The 16,684-nt window shown below is 44.4% G+C and overlaps 1 protein-coding gene across 1 annotated transcript in view; it reads left to right on the top strand.

The window, feature by feature from the left end:
* PTCHD1 (patched domain containing 1) overlaps window positions 1–16,684 on the top strand; it is a 50,064-nt gene that overhangs the window by 17,433 nt on the left and 15,947 nt on the right. The gene's annotated exons all lie outside the window — the stretch shown is intronic.

Here is a 16,684-nt window from a genome sequence, read left to right as displayed (position 1 = left end):
CATTAGGGGGAAGGTGAGTGATAAGACACATGGGAACTCTGAACTGTAGGTACAACTTCTTGTGAGTCTTAAATCACTTTAAAAGAAAAAGTTAAAAAGAAAACATTTTAAGCTAAGAGAACGCCTGCCTAGGATAAGGAGCAGCTGTTGTCCATCATCATCTAAGAAATAAACGGGCTCCATCATTCATTCGGAGCGGAGCCATTGGAGGATTTAAAGCAGCGGGATGACAGGTTTGGATTTGTGTTCTAGAAAAATAAATCTGGTGGCAGTTTGGAGGATTGACTAAAAGCAGAAAAGATGAGTTAGGAACCTGTTTCTGTCATCCAGATGGATTATAAGGGCTAGAACCAAATCAGGAGCAATGGAAATGGAGCACGAGAGGATGGATTTGAGAGATTTTGGAGGCAGAATCCACAGGATGTGATGAATGATTCAAGGATTCGTCAACCTTGGCTGTGTGTGTAGGCCCCTGGGAAGCTTTTTCAAATACAGATACCTGGGCCCTTGCCAAGGGATTCTGATTTAAAGGTGTGAGGGGGAGCCCAGGCATCTGAGTTTGTAGAGTTCCACAGGTGGTTCCCATGGGCAGGGTTGAGAGCAGCTGGCTCCGACTGAGGAGGCGGGAAGTGCAGGGGAAACCTCACAGGTTTTCAGTCCAGTCGTGCTGGAACCACAGAGGATGACGAGGAGGCAGCAGAGAGGCAGCCAGGATAAATTAGGGAGGTAGCCCTTCCTCTTCCATTTGTTTTATGTTGAGTAAAACTGTAAGACTCTGAGTTAAAACGTGTAAAGCCATTATCCTTGCAACCTAGCTGTCTTCCCATGGCTTGTCTGAACATATATTTTTTAAATGAAAATAAAACCTTAGTTCGTTTGTGCCATCCAGACATAACTTCAGCTTATTTAAAAACAACGACAGGGACTTCCCTGGTGGCACAGTGGTTGAGGGTCCGCCTGCCAATGCAGGGGACACGGGTTCGAGCCCTGGTCCGGGAAGATCCCACATGCCGCGGAGCAACTAAGCCCGTGCGCCACAACTACTGAGCCTGCGCTCCAGAGCCCGCGCGCCACGGCTACTGAGCCCATGAGCCACAACTACTGAAGCCCACGCACCTGGAGCCCGTGCTCCACAACGAGAAGCCACCCCAATGAGAAGCCCGTGCAATGCAATGAAGAGTAGCCCCGCTCGCCACAACTAGAGAAAGCCCGCGCGCAGCAACAGAGACCCAACGCAGCCACAAATATATAAATAAATAAATGTATTAAAAACTAAAAACGATGACGGCAGAAATTAACACAACATTGTAAATCAACTATACTTCAATTTTAAGAAAACCAACGACAACAGCAACTTTCTGTTAACCCCAAATTTTGAAGGATTTATACAAACAAGTCTTCAGGAGGCTAGGCTAAATGCTTTGAGAACAAGGTGAAATTTCTTGTTTTTACTGCCGTTGGCCCCTCTGCATATTCTGGAAGGCCCTCCCAACCTTTCTCCCAAATCCACGCAGATGCTGTTCCCGTTTTCCTGTGAACAAGTCTTTCCTTTGGGGTTGCTGAGGCTGCTTTCTGGAATCCATCCAAAAGCTTGCTCCTGCCCGCCCCCTGCCCTCACCGCCACCACCACATCTCCTGGGTCACCAGGCCAGCAGGTGCAACGGAGCCTCCGCAGTCAGTGCTCACTGCTAATAAGCCCCCGGATTCCATAGAAGGGCTTCTGGGGCCGTGCACCATGCCCTCAGAGCTTCAAGTCAGAAGCAGCCAATGGCTAGTGGTTTATCTTTTTCAGGGTGACCCGCCAATGCCACCAGTCTCCAGCTCGTAAAAACAATCTGGGGTTTCCCCACTGAGAGCTGTTTGCTGCCTATTGGGACCTCTCTTCATAAAGCTGTGTGCAAAGCACCATGAAGGTGTTTCCATCTCAAAATGGTCTGTTCTTTAGCATTTCTGTTTTCCCCATTAAAGACATTTTTGACCCTTTTTTAACTTAAAAAGAGAAGTTACAAAGCTCACCGATATCCATTATAATAGTGCAGAAGCACCTCATAACATATAATAAGCACATTACAAGAGTGTAACAATGATTTAAGTGGCTAATGTGAGACGGAAAACGCTAAGGTGACATTTACAGGGATACTTCTGTGTTTGTGTCTCAGCTTTTACTAGCTATGTTACTTACAAGGTAACAGAGTAATGCCTGGGCTCATCCATTCCTTAAATGAACCCGAACCAACTTTGAGATCTGCAGGCTGGTTTATATTGATTCTGATAAAGCTACTTCAGCATGGAAAAGGGGAGAGGAAATAATAGACTCAGAATTTTAAAATCTCCTTATTCCAAATTCCAATGTCCTATTCTTTCTAGAACTGCCTATATTAATAACTGCCTGTGTAGTCCCTTGAGAGCTGGGCTGGAAAAGCATTACAGGGCTGTTTTGTTTTGTGTTTAAATTGTCACCGCATCTTTACTTTTAGACATAAAAGTACATGTACTCATTGTAGCAATCACCATTCCCCACGTGTTCTGGTACCTCTTGCTTGTCTGTTGGCCTTTTTGTTTGTTTTGCTTTCCCCCCCACCCCACCCCCCGAGTATTTGAGAACTACCTAGTTCTTTTGCTTGATCACTTCTCAATACTTAACTAGGCTTTAGGCCACGCAAGTGGAAGCTGTTTAAAGCATGCTGGTGATGCCAAGGCGATTCGGGCAAGAGTGTGTTGGCTTGTCCAGAACGTTTCTGCCTTAAGTACTGTGTGCCTGCACTGTGCTGGGAGTGGGGATATAACAAAGAATAAGACTCAGAGAGCTGAAAGAAGATGTCCTTATAATATGGCAGGTGATGAGACAGATGTGTCCACACGCAGGGGACCAGAGAGGACCTTGTCTGCATTTCCAGGGCAGGCTTCCTGGAGGGGGTGATGCCTGAGCTGAGTCCATCGCTCCTCACAAGTCCAAAGTCCCAGAAGGGAGGGCTGGGGACCACAACTAGGCTGCTCACTCGGCAGCCCTTTCCAAAGCAGCCTCACTTTCTTATTAGTCCTGCTCTGCAGCAGCTTCTCCCCCTAAACAGAGAACATGGCTCTAAAAAGGTGCCCTGCAGATCCTTCCTGCCTCACATCAAATAAGGCACTGCAAAAGATCATGCTTAGGAAACCTTGCCATCGTGCCTCCCACAAAAAGAGAAATGCTACTTCTCACAAAGAATAAAGCCCTCACGTCATGAGACAGGCGGTAGCTTTATGACAAGACACCACTAGACAGCCAGGGAGAATATGGGATTTCTACGCATTAAAACCATCACGTACCTCGTGACTAGAAGCTCACAGGTGATTCTGATTGAGATGGGGCGAGGCTCCAACATTTACTAAGAACCTGTGATGTGTTCCTCTGCCAGGCACTCCATTTACATTGTCCCATTCAGAAACCAACAGCACTCTAGATAGTAAGCCCATTTTGATGACGTGGAAACTGAAGCTCAAGAAGGGCATATGCTCAACGTTACCAGGTAGTCACCAGCTTGGCTGGATGTGATCACGTCTGTGTGGCCCCAAGGTCAGGCTCTTTGCAGCACACCAGGCTGCCTCTGGAGCTCTTCTTTTTGGCTTTCTTTACAAGCCAGCCCCACTTGTCTTGAACTTACATATTCTCTTAAAAATCAATAAAGAAAAGACCCAACAACCCAATAACCAAAGGGACAAACAGCTTGGACAGGCACTTTGGAAAAGAGGATAGCCAGATGGCTAATGAGCATATGCAAAGGCGCTAAGCTTCAGGCATCATGGAAGTGCACATTAAACCAAAATGACGTACCAGTACACACCCACCAGAATGGTAAAAAATTTAAAGACTGATAATACCAAGTGTTGCCGAGGATATGGGGCAACTGGAACCCTCATACATCGATGGCGGGAATGTGAAATTGTACAATCACTTTGGAAAACTTAAACCAAATATATGCCTACTCTCTGCTTCTGAAATTCCACTCCTGGTCTCTGTACCCAGTGGTATGCTGAGACTGGCTCCCACTGGCTCCTGAAAGCTGACTGGGCACATCTCTTCCTAACCCACATCCCCTTGGTAGCTTGAAATTGGTCATGGTGGCGGTATTTACAAATCGTACAAGTCAGAGCTATTTTTGTTAGAGAACTTACTGTTACACATTTACCAACACACCACTGCATATACCTGAGAGAAATGAGTACAGATGTCCACAAAAGGACTTGTACAAGAATGCCCATCGCGGTTTTATTGATAACAACCCAAAACGTCCATCGATAAGAGAATGAAAAAATACACTGTGGTATGTTCGTGCAGTGAAATACTATGCAGCAAGAATTAAAATCCAAGCTATAGATAAACACAACTGGGATGAATCTCAGAGGCCGTGGGCTGAGTAAAAGAAGGCAGACACAAAAGAGTAGAGCTGACCTTTGAACAACACAGGGGTTAGGGATGCCGACCCTCCGCACGATTGAAAATCCATATATAACTTTACAGTTTGGCCCCCCAGATTCGTGGTTCTACAGCCACAGATTCAACCAACCACACATCATGTAGTACCGTAGAATATACTTACTGAAAAAAACCCAAATGTAAGTGGACCCACACAGTTCCAACCTGTGTTGTTCAAGGGTCAGCTATACATACTGCATGATTCCATTTATTGCAAACTCAAGAATAAGCAAAGCTGATCAATGTTGATAGAAGTCAGAATAACCTTCCCCTGGGGGTTGTAGGGGTATTGACCAGAAAGGACACAAGGGGGCCTTCTGGGTGCAGTAGATGTTCTGTGTCTTGATCCAGGCAATGTTTATATAGGTACGTACATATAAAATTCATTGAGCTGTACACTTAAGATTTGTGCACTTTCCTATATACATGTTATACCTCACTAATGAACACTGTACACACATACACATTCTATTCAGTGACCCTGTTAATAAGGCGGAAGCGTTAGACCACCATCCCAGCAGAGCATCCAACAGTGGTGAGGACCGACATGAAGAAAAGCAGTCTGAATCTTGGCAGGCAAATCAGCTCAGTTTTACTGACATCTGACACACCACCATCATGGAGACTTTCAACACCTGTACTGGCAGCACATACTCCCTGGGCACATCACTGCCTGGGAAGGAATCCAGTGAACACATCAGCTGTCTCTCCCACACACCTACCACCATAACAGCAGAAATCCAGAAATGTAAAGATAGGGACTCTCATCCAACATGGGTGACATTCCAGCACTTGCTGTCAACAGAGAACACTGAAGCCTGAGACCTTACCTGCTGAGATGTTCCAGAAGCATGCAAAGAGGCTGCTAACTGTGTCTCTGAGTGGTTTTTTTTTCAAATAAAGGAAAGCCAAAGAAATGCCTGCTTCCTTTACCATCAGCAAGAAAGATGAGAGATCGTGTCATCTCATAGTTCATTCCTGGCAGGATGTAGGCCTAATCCTTTCTTGAGGGGTTACCGTGCATTCTTGTCACCAATATACCCTGGACCCAACATGTGATTAGCTATAAACCTTAACGAAGAGAATGAACTCTGCCCCAAATGAGGGAGAAGTGCTGTTGGTAGCATCCGGACATGTACATTCATGAACATATCAGAGCCACTTGAGAAGTATTTGCTGCATACCTACTGCATGCAAGTTGGCAATATCAAAGAAATGTGTCCACCATCAAAAGACAGTATGAAGAGAAGCTCAAAAGATCATAAATTTACTCCCTAAGGGTTGAGTTTTGACATAACCATTACTTGAATACACAAGAAACTGGGGGGTTGGTTTTAGAATGCTTTAGTATTTTGAGGAGACTTGGAAACTCTAATTCCAGAGGCTTTGAGTGTTATTAGACATCTTAGTTTGGGTTTCCCCAGAAGCAGACCTTAAAATAAGAAATCAAGTAAAGGTAGTTTATTTGGGAGTTGAAGGGCAACCAGAAGGGATGCAGGGCAGTGAGACAAAGGGGAAGGAGCCTCAAAGGGTATGTGATCAAGCAGACGAAGGCTGTGGGCAACTAGAGCACAACCCACTGGGGAAGCTCTGGGAACCAGTTTAAAACACACTCACCCATGAGTAATCCCACCCATGGGGAGGGAGCTGGGTATTTCTATGCCAACTCCCATCTGTCATTGCTTGAGGTCTGCTCCCAGGGGACGGTAATTCCCCAGAACTTTTGGCCTGCCAAGCAGATGGCAAAGTGGGCTCTCTGACAAAGAGGGGTGGGTACTGGGATTCAAGGTTAGGTAGGTATGTTCTCAAGAGCTAAGGGCTGGAGGATAAGAACAAGGTGCCAACCACATCTGCTACAGAGGAACTTGAAGCAACTGGCCAAGAACTTCTGCACTTGTATGGTCTATGACTGCACTTTACAGTCATACACACAGAAAAGTGAAAGGCCACACATCGGCTAGACCTGCACATCTATAAACATGCAGTTGATAGACGACACATTAAGACCCAAACCTAGGAAATGCAGTTCAAGTGTTTAATCAATACTGCAGATTTAAAAGTTGTCATCGGTTTCTGCTACCTGACTTACTCCCTGGGCTAAGCTGTCCAAATCTGTAAAAAGGTAGAGACATCAACCTTCTGCCTCCTTCACGCCAGTATGACTACTCACTATGGTTCAGATCTTCATTTCACCAATGAACTAGTTACTGCATTAATATTTTAGTCCAGTTCCCCACCTCCACTCTCCAGTTTTCCCATTCCAGCTACCATGTTGCAGACAGAGTGATCTTCCTAAGACACAGTTCTGATCACCTCATCCTCTGTTTGAAACCCTTCACTGGCTCCCAAGCGCCGACAGGACAAAGCCTGTCTTCCAGGTTCAGCAGACAAGGCTTCGTGTGGTTTGGACCTTTCCTCTCAGTTCCCGGACCAGCCTGAATCACTTCCTTTTCCCCGACATCCGTTTTGTGCCTCGAGATTGCCCATGCTGTAGCCTCCACCTCACATACTCTCCCCACCAGTTCCAGAACCCATGCCAAGCCTCTGCCTGTGGTTAATTTCTTGTCATTCTTCAAGTGCTAATTTAGAAGTCACTTCCTCAAGAAGAAGACTTCCCTGGTGCCAGCAAGGCTGGTGTAGGTGCCCTTCCCTTAATATCCAGTATTTCTCCCATCTTAGGGCTCCATGCAGATTTTGTAATTGCCTCTTTGCTTGTCTGTATCTCCCATAGTTTGAATGCTCTGTGAGGGCAGAGCCATACCTATCTTGTTCACATGGCTTGATGTAAGATTTACAAATAGTTACTAATACATATTTGTTGAATGTGAAAATCCTCCCTCATCTGGCCCGTCTCCTCTCCAACTTTGTATTTCATTGTACCCCCCACTGCTACACACACACACACACACACACACACACACACCCCAACATACTAGACTCCGTGTACGCCCCCTTTACTCCTATTATAGAACTGTAGCACTTTACTTCACTCTATGGTTTGCCTGTGCTAACCAATTCTGACAATCTGCCTAAAGTCCCTCTACAATAAGTTTATTGAGGGTAAAACCATGTCAATATTCTTTATCTCCCCAGGGCTTATATTAATGCCCAGCATAGTGTAGACACCTAGTACATGTTGAGTAGATGGTTCACTGCTTTAACTGGTGATGAAATGCCTAAGACTTTTTCTGTGTGACCTCTAACTCCCAACGAAGCAAAAATGCTCTGGCCTCCCACCTGCCTGCGACCCATCACAGTCTTCACATCTGCGAGCCTTGAAAAATTTCATCAGCCAAGTCTGAGCGCCACTGTCGGCCTTAAAGCAAGATAGAATCACCCAGAGTGACACCTTTGGACATGGAAAGCAACCTCGGCTCCTGGCTGGACGAAGCCACATGTCAGTAAGACAACCAAGGGGAAGCTATCTGTCAATTCCAGCAAGGCCAGTGTGCTCAGGGCAGGAAGATGGAATGTTCTAAGGGTACTAGGGATGCACTCCACCCCTGCAGGAGTGAACAGAACTAGGCTATGTGAGAGCTGAATCTTGCAAAACATCAGAGCCGTGACATGGAAAGAAGTTGCAACGGTGGGAAGGTAGGTGTGGTTGGAAGTAGATAGAGACGGAAGGAGTTTCTCCAGATTCCTTTCCCAGAGGCCTGTCTGATGACAGGATAGCATCACCTGCAACAGTCTAGGTTCCATCAGCAGTGATGGGTCTGCAAACCAAAGGACTGCCATCTCATGCCCATTGTGAGGCATAAATGGATGAAATCACGTCAGTGCTTACCCCCTCTGAGACCCCCATACATAGGGAGAACATCCTGCTTTGCTTATGATGGTCCCACTCTGTGCTTTGCTTATGATGGTCCCACTCTATGCCTGGTATTCCTGTGAAATTACCAGTGCCCTCTTGCACTCTCAAAAGTGTTCCAGGGCTTCCCTTGTGGCGCAGTGGGTGATAATCTGCCTGCCAGTGCAGGGGACACGGGTTCGAGCCCTGGTCTGGGAAGATCCCACATGCCGCGGAGCAACTGGGCCCGTGAGCCACAACTGCTGAGCCTGCGCGTCTGGAGCTTGTGCTCCTCAACGAGAGGCTGCGATAGTGAGAGGCCCGCGCACCGCGATGAAGAGTGGCCCCCGCTCGCCGCAACTAGAGAAAGCCCTTGCACAGAAACGAAGACCCAACACAGCCAAAAATTAATTAATTAATTAATTTTTAAAAAAAACCTGAGACATAATTGGCTATAACATTATTAAAAAAAAAGTGTTCCAGTTTGCATGATAAATTATATGGTCACCTACATGGACAGCATTAACACCAGGGCCAGAATCTTCAAACAGACATGACACTGGATATAGGTACATGGGAGCTTTTATGTTAGTCTCTAAACTATTCTGTATTTAAAAAAAAACTTTTCCCCTCCAACAAACAAAAACACTAGAAAAAATTCAAACTACTCTATAATTAAGCATAACACATAATTATTTTTAACACATAATTACCCAATTATTTTTAACACATAATTACCCAATCTCCTACCTAAATTGTTTCTCTGCTCTTACATTTTTTACATTGTATTCTAACCATATCCGTCTGTCTAATGAGGTCAGCCATTTGTCTGCAGTGTGTAAGTGACAGGACTAAATTCAATGTCATCTGTTTATTTAAGATGGAAATGATATGCAGGTAGAACAGTAGCCTTTGGGTACAAATGAAGTATCATTCAATGTCACCAGAGAAAATATAAATCAGCAAGAAGGAACAAACACTGAAGGTTCAGTCAGCACGGCTTTGTCGGGCTTCCTCTATGTACCATACAGTATGGAGTGAAACAGAGTCCCTGCCCTCATGGAGCATTTATATTCTAATGTTAAACTGCCTTTGTGGCGGAGTGATAGCCAAATCCTGTACACCCCCAACTTAAATCTCATGTTTTGCAATAAACCCCCAAATTGCCGGCCCTTTTCACAAACATGTTCTATAACGTATTTTTTTCTTTTTCCTTCTGCGTGTGTGTATGGGGGGTGGGGGGAGAGTCACATAGAAAACACACAAGATGCAAAGGATGCTATCTGGACCGATGAAAGGCTTGTCCTCATACATCTGTTTTCGGCAACTCCAGCCAGTGGCATGTGCTTGTCACTAGTAATGAGATTGTAGCTTCTCTCTGAGGTCTCTATCATAGATAGCTGGCATTTGCTGGGTCTCACTGTTCAGTACAGGTCAGAGTCTTGCTGCTTCCCCTAGGCTGCTTTGTCACATTTGACCCCTTGATTTTGCTACGTCATCACCACTTTTAATTCATAACTGCCCCTAACCATGTCATTCTGTGGCTTGACCATGCTTAAGCCTAACACCCCAAAACAAGTTTATCAATATCCAAATGGCCAAAGCACAGAGATGAAGGGGTAAGATCTTTACTGTGCCAAAAAAAACCCCACTGGGAGACAATCTTATGAGCCCAAGATTTAAATCTGGGCCGATCCACTTACTAAATCTGTGACTGTGGGCAAGTTAAGTTCCTTGAGGCTCAGTTTCCTCACCTGTAAATGCAATGTAACATTGACCTCTCTGAACTGCTGTGAGGACTGAATGAGATGATAGATGCAGCATTCTCTGCACAAAGCCCAACCCTTCATAGGCAGTTAACACCTTTTAGTTTCCTTCTTTCGCCCACACCATAGTCCCCTTCCTAGTCGGATGTGCACGGTAATCTAACTGGGAAGCTAACCTGAAAAAGGTGGAATGGTTTCAGGCTGGGAGCTTATCCTGGAATTAGGGAGTGCAACTTGTAAACACATACAATCCAGCTCTTCTCTTCAATTATGTGTATTGATGCATGCTATTAACCCCATTTACCCTTTAGTCTCTAGTAAAGATGGGAGCAAAAATCTGTCACCTTTACATTTCATTGAAGATACTTTTCAAGAAACACTGAGGAAGTTCTATGGGTAAAACAAAAAAATTAAGGGGGACAAGGCAAAACAGAGGATAGAAAGGGGGTTTTTTGTTTGTTCATTTTGGTTTTTTTGCTAACAAACCTTTACTGGGTAGCACTTGTGTGTCAGACTATATCGAGCAGTTTCCATTCAATTTCTCACTTATCCTCCAACAATCCTAAGGAGATAGGTACTATGATTGACCCCATTTTACTGATGAGGAAGCTGAGGCACAGAAAGAGCTATTAAGTAACAGCTTAGTGTTCAGGATCACATATCTACTAAGAGCCACAGCTGGCAACTGAGTCCAGGCAGTCTGTCTTCTCCACGCCACACGAGGCCACCAACATTGGCACCTCCCAGAAAATTCAAGGCCCTAGCAAGCTGAATCACAGAAACTATCATGGCCTTGACCAATTGCTCTGTAAGACTTCTTTTCAGATCTGGAAAAGGAGGGCAGCAGCTGAGACACTCCTGTGATTTTTAAGGTCAGTAGCTTTGTAAGGTCAGTAGTTTGGGAAACAGAAAATAAACCATTTCCAGGAAAAACATGCACTATCAGGTAACACACTCTTTTATGAATTAAAGCAAGTACTTGCTCTTACAAAGCTCATGGTCCACCACTCAGGAGTGCCGCCGCCATGTCATTAGGCGGAACTTTTTCCTTGCTCCGTGCCCATTACAAACTTAGTGAATCCTTTGAAGGAAAAAAAATTGCCAAAGATCTCGTCTGATGAAGACACTTGTTCATAATTTTGTAGATTTAATATTGTTATCAATTATTTGCAGTTCCAAATAGTTCAGGGATGTGGGTTATATAGCATTTTTTTCCCTTAAGCTGAAAACTGCTAAAAGTGTGCATTCCAGTTGCATGCAGGGACTCACGGCCACAGTATCTGCAAGTCTCAGTTTCGCTCATGGAAAAGGGAATGAATGAGTGGATATTCTAGCCCCAAACTGTTGTCTTTTTCCTAAAAGCCTGTCCTGATACCACCAAACTGGTCCTTGGAAACCAAATAAAATTGTCTGTGACCCCGTCCCCCCAGGGGAGTTCTGGCAGGACTCTTGGAAAGGAGGAGGGGCTAAAAGGGGAAAGAACAGACCCTCGCTGAAGGTTAGGTGATCCACATAAAATTGCCAATACTGAACCACTCTTTTACCTATAGAAGGGGAAATTTCATATGGTTTAACCCAATATTAAATGCCAGACCACACACCTTTTTTATGTTATCACACTTGATCTTCATAATGACCCTATGAGGTCAGGTTTATCCCCATTTTACAGATAATGAAACTGAATTAAATGCCTGAAGTAACTGTCTTAGTTTGGTTTCCCGCTAAAGTTGACGCACAGTCAAGGAACTGATGCAAGTAGTATATGTGGAAGACAACCCCAGGAAGCACTGATAAGATAATGGCAACAGGAGACGGGGAAGGGAAGAAGTAAGTTATGGGGACATTGTCAAGCCGGTTACTCCGTGGGCAACTGGAGCCTAATCCCACTGCGCAACTCCAGGAGCCAATGAGGAACACATGTTGCAGAGTCAGCCCACCTTGGGGACAAGGGAGCTGGGCTATTTATACACAAACTGTTTTGAGTCATCGATCCAGCCTGCTTGGGATTGAGATAGTACGTTAATGCTTCATTATTTCCACATCAGGCTGGAAACAGGGCTGGTGTGCACTGAAGTGGTAAGGAGATAGGGGCAGCTATCTATGCCCTGAAAGCTAGCACTAAGCAGCAGGATTTGAACTGGTGGCATTCTGACCTCATAGCCCATGTCCCTCCCACTACAGCACAAGATGTTGCCAAATCGTGGGAAAGATCACGGGCTCCAGGAGAATCAGGAATCAATTGTAGGGTTGTGTCTGGACAGCTGGAAGATACTAACCACTCCATGCTTCCCTGCTGAATAAGAACTACCTTTGTGTAGCCCTCTAGAGTTTACAATATGCATGCACATCTATCACCTCACTGGCCCTCATTGTGCCCGTGAGACAGACTAAAATCCATTCACTCACAAGATTATTATAGTCATGTGTTTACTCCATAACTATTGAGTATATGTTTCAGGAACTAAGTAATGGAGATGTAGAAGTAGACCAAAGAGACAAACACTCCAGCATGGTAAAACATATTCTAGTGGGGACAGCAGAATAAAGAAACTAATACGTATATATTACATATAATGTAATGCCATATCATAGTTGGTGCCATGAAAAACTTAAAACAAGCAAAGATGATGGTGATGACGAGGGATGCTATTTTTTAACTTGGGGGTGGAGTCAGGGAAGATGATTACATCTGAGCAGGGAAGTGAAGGAAGTAATGCTATCTGAAGGGAAGACATTCCAGGCAGACTCATGGCAAAGACAGGCAGTGTGACTAGGGCATGGTGAGATAGGAATCCGTAGAAAGTGCCAGGGGCAATGGATCATCTTGTTGGCTACAGTCAGGACTTGGGTTTTTGCTCTCAGCACGATGAGGAACCACTGGAGACTTTAGGGCAGGGAAGTGGCATGGTATGTGTTTTCCAAAGTTCATTCTTTATTTATCTCTAACTCATGTGGCCAGCAAGACCCAGAACAAGGACTCAAACTGAAGTCTTCTGACTCCTGATCCAGTGCTTTTCCCACTTAGGTTCACAGTTGTTCTCCAGACCTAGACGTCCTCGGTATCCTTTAATTTTGTCTCTCCCCTTGCATAGTTATTTGTGGTCTCCTGACCAAATCTTAAAAGGGTTGTTGGCAGTTCCCCCAGGCATTCGGCTCCTTGGGACTTCTCTTTGCCTCTTAGCCAGTCAGCTTTAATATTCTTCCATTTCTGAGAGCATCCTGTTCTCTTAGTTACCTAGCAAAACTCATGACCCACAAACTTCCTCAAGCAGAGTTTAAGCTTGACCATGAAAGTCAAGTGAGGACAGCAGGATTCAAAAATAACCACTCTAATCAGAAAGTTTAACTTTACAGATTTCCAGGAGTCTTCATATCAAGGAATTTTTTTTTTTTTTGGTAATCAAGAGCAAGCCAAATTTTCTCCCAGACTACGGGAAAAAAGAGAGCATTGAACCTGTGGTTCATTGCATTCTCTCTCATCCAGACCAACGTGGAATCAGGCAAAAGTTGCAATGAGATATTGCAATTGCCTTTTCCTTCGTCATTACTATATTTTGTTTGGAAAATCGCAGACTTATTTCCTTCAAATCCAAAGCTGCGATGTCTTTTCAGTCAAGGCTGCAAAGACAAACAACCTGTTTGGGGAATTATAATGTGGGGCTTTTAGTGTCAGCACCCGCAAAACACTGTTTACCCCCTGGTAAAGCAAGGAGAGAAGCAGAAACATTCCACTCTCCCAGACCTGCACTGGCACTGCAGTACTGACAAAGGTAACCGTTTGGGTTTTTTGTCACTGGAGCAGGTCAGCATGACACCAGGCACCTGTGTATAAAGGAAGCGTGTGGATAGTCACTTGTTTAGCTATATCCACAGCTTAAATTTGGTGTCCTCCGAACACGTTATGTTTCAAAGGCAGAATGATATTTCTGTCCACTTATTAAGGCATGACTAACTTGCTTTTGGCTGCACTACAAATGAATCACAGTAACAATCCCCAACTTGCGACTGATGTTCTGATGTAATACACTTCTATTAAAAGAAGAGGAAAGAGAGTGGGTGAGAGTGAGATCATGCAGAGACAGAACATAAAACCGAGGGAGCTAGCGTAATTGATGAACTGCAGACACCAGACCCATCCACTTCAAGGTGCTTTCTTGTGTCCTGGGTGAGGATACCTTGCCAGTCCGTTCCTACCCACTTACAGTGGCAGCATATAGACCCTGATCAAGGCCTGGAATTTGGAGGGGACTCAGTGAAGAAAACACTTCATTCGGGCATGAAAACCAGATATTCCTTGAAAGCATTTTAAAGCAATTTTGATTTAGCATCACTTTGAAGGTAATATTTGGGGGCAAATGATATAGGTTAGAAAGGCAAACCAATAAGCTCCCCTTTTAAACTGTTCCCATGTGCGCAGCTTATTTGGGAGTGGCAGAAGGAGGGGGCGGGAAGGTGAGATAAGGAAAGGAAGGCAGCTGATAAAGGTAGTGCCATCAGACTGATCCCCCCTGGGGACCCCCCACCTCCTCTGAGCCTCCGGCACAGCTGAGCTTGCTGGGGGACAGCGTGAGGTGTTAATTGCCCTGCCTTAATGGCCTTCCTGCCTTCTCTCTCACCTTTTTCAACAAGAAACAAATACAAAAAGAGCTGGAAGGTATGGAAAAGCTCTTCTGAACCCACAGGTATTTTTCCTATGTCAATTACCACTCAGGAGCAGACACTTCCTTCCTCCCAGTTCCCTTCTGTACTCTCCTCTACAAGGTGCCCCTGCTGTCTTCTGAGGAAGATCTGAGTGTGCCAAGGAGAGGCAGAGAGGAAATTAGACTCTGGCCTGTCGTGACCAGCAGCCCACACTGGCTTTGTCCCAGGCTCTGGCAGAAGGGGATTATAAGAGCCAGTGTCTCCCCAGCACGGGAAATCACTCAGAGAAGGGAATCTTTTTTTTTTTTCCCAGTAAACCTATTTTCCCTATCCTGTGGTTTTCTTTCTGGGTTTCATCTACTATCAGATCTGTCACTGACCTAAAAAGAACTTCAATGTGTTGGAAAAGCATACTTCAAGCAGCTGTAATAAATCTCAAGCTGATATTTATGAAGTTAACTTTCTCTCACTGAGGATCTGGTTGTATACTTTGTGGGTGTCACTCATCTTCGAATCATGTCATGTTAGAACCAAATTGTCCGTGGAGATTAGCTAGACCAACCTCCTTTTTTTACTGAAAAATCTGAGACATGAAGAAGCAGAGTGACATTCCTAGGGTCTCCGACACTCCTACCTAAGCAGCAAAAGCCAGACTTGAAGTCAAAACTTCCTATTACTGGATTCCATTATGCCCCCCGGTCTTTTTTCTTGGTAAGGCGGTTTTAGAAGTTTCATTTGGCAACTAAAGAGGCTGGATGGAGAATAAGAAAATTCAGTAAGTTCAAAACCCATCCCCTTCATTACCTGTTAACATTGCCATGTTCCGTTGCTGCCTAAAGATGAAGTTTGGCTGTTTGGATTATTTCTGATCTCTCTTAATGGACCCCAGATCCCCAAATGTGGCCATCCCACAGTTCAGTCACATCAAGGCCGGTCATTTGAACCAGGTAGGCTGACAATTCTTCATTCTTCCCCAAAAGTTCTAAAGCTGCCCTGGTCTAGACTCGTTAGGCCTCAACTGCTCCAGCTATAAAACGGGAATCACGATTTAACCATGTCCATAGAGTCTTGTATTGAAGAAATTTTGAAAACTATATAGAGAGTGCTTAGCAGACGAGTTACTATTACTGTCATCATTCTTAGCCTGAAGGGTGATGAGAGAAAAGAATCTAACAATTTAAACAGTATGTTCAGAGCCCTAGAACGAATCTCAATTTAACATTCACTTTGGCCTCTTTGGCGGCAAATACAATAACAATAAACACATTGCGATCAACACTGACATTGGATTAGGCTTTACTAGAGCGCTCGGCATTGTTAGAATAGCCCCTTTGTTTTGGACGTCAGATCTCTTATGTGATTTTCCATGTGTAAGTGTGAGCACCCTAAATTCAGGGAAATTATCCTATTTTGACAACACAGTAGATTTGATGAGTACTTATTCAATGTGTGTTGAGTGAATAATCCAAAATCTGTACATAGTTATAGAAACGTGGATTATATGCTGATTCACATGACAGATTCAGACTATATTAAGGGTCAGGACTATGACTTTATGTCATTTCCCTCTCCTTTTCTTTTCTGAGGGTCTCTAATAATAAGCTTATAGGGATTGAGATTGTCCATTTCATGGACTGAGGTGTCTTGGTCACCATCTCACTATCATGCTATGATGTCTTCCTATCTTTCTTTCCCCCTTCTGCCCCTAAGAGCAAAGATTAAAGACAAAGATGAAGTCACTGTAAACTAACTTGTCATCGTTTTCACGTTGCTTTTTCTTTTTCAGTGCAGAAATTTAAAGTGAGTATAAACCAAAAAAACAAAAGCATAGCTTTGATCTCTGGCTTCCATTTTCCCCTGTGAATATAATCTAAGATCACCTACTAATGCCTCTGCTGTCCTGAGTGGGGCTCCTTTAGGAAAGTAAATCAAGGCATTCTAAAACCCTGTACAGGTAGATGTCCAAGTAGCACGTGTAGTGTGTCTGCCCGTGGCTCTGTGGACAGCCAAGAGTAGAATGTGTGTGTACCTGAC

Source organism: Lagenorhynchus albirostris, chromosome X, assembly GCF_949774975.1.
Source record: "Lagenorhynchus albirostris chromosome X, mLagAlb1.1, whole genome shotgun sequence".
NCBI classification, from domain to species: domain Eukaryota; kingdom Metazoa; phylum Chordata; class Mammalia; order Artiodactyla; family Delphinidae; genus Lagenorhynchus; species Lagenorhynchus albirostris.
Note: the sequence above shows the minus strand (reverse complement) of the source record. Positions and strands in the feature narration are given on the sequence as shown.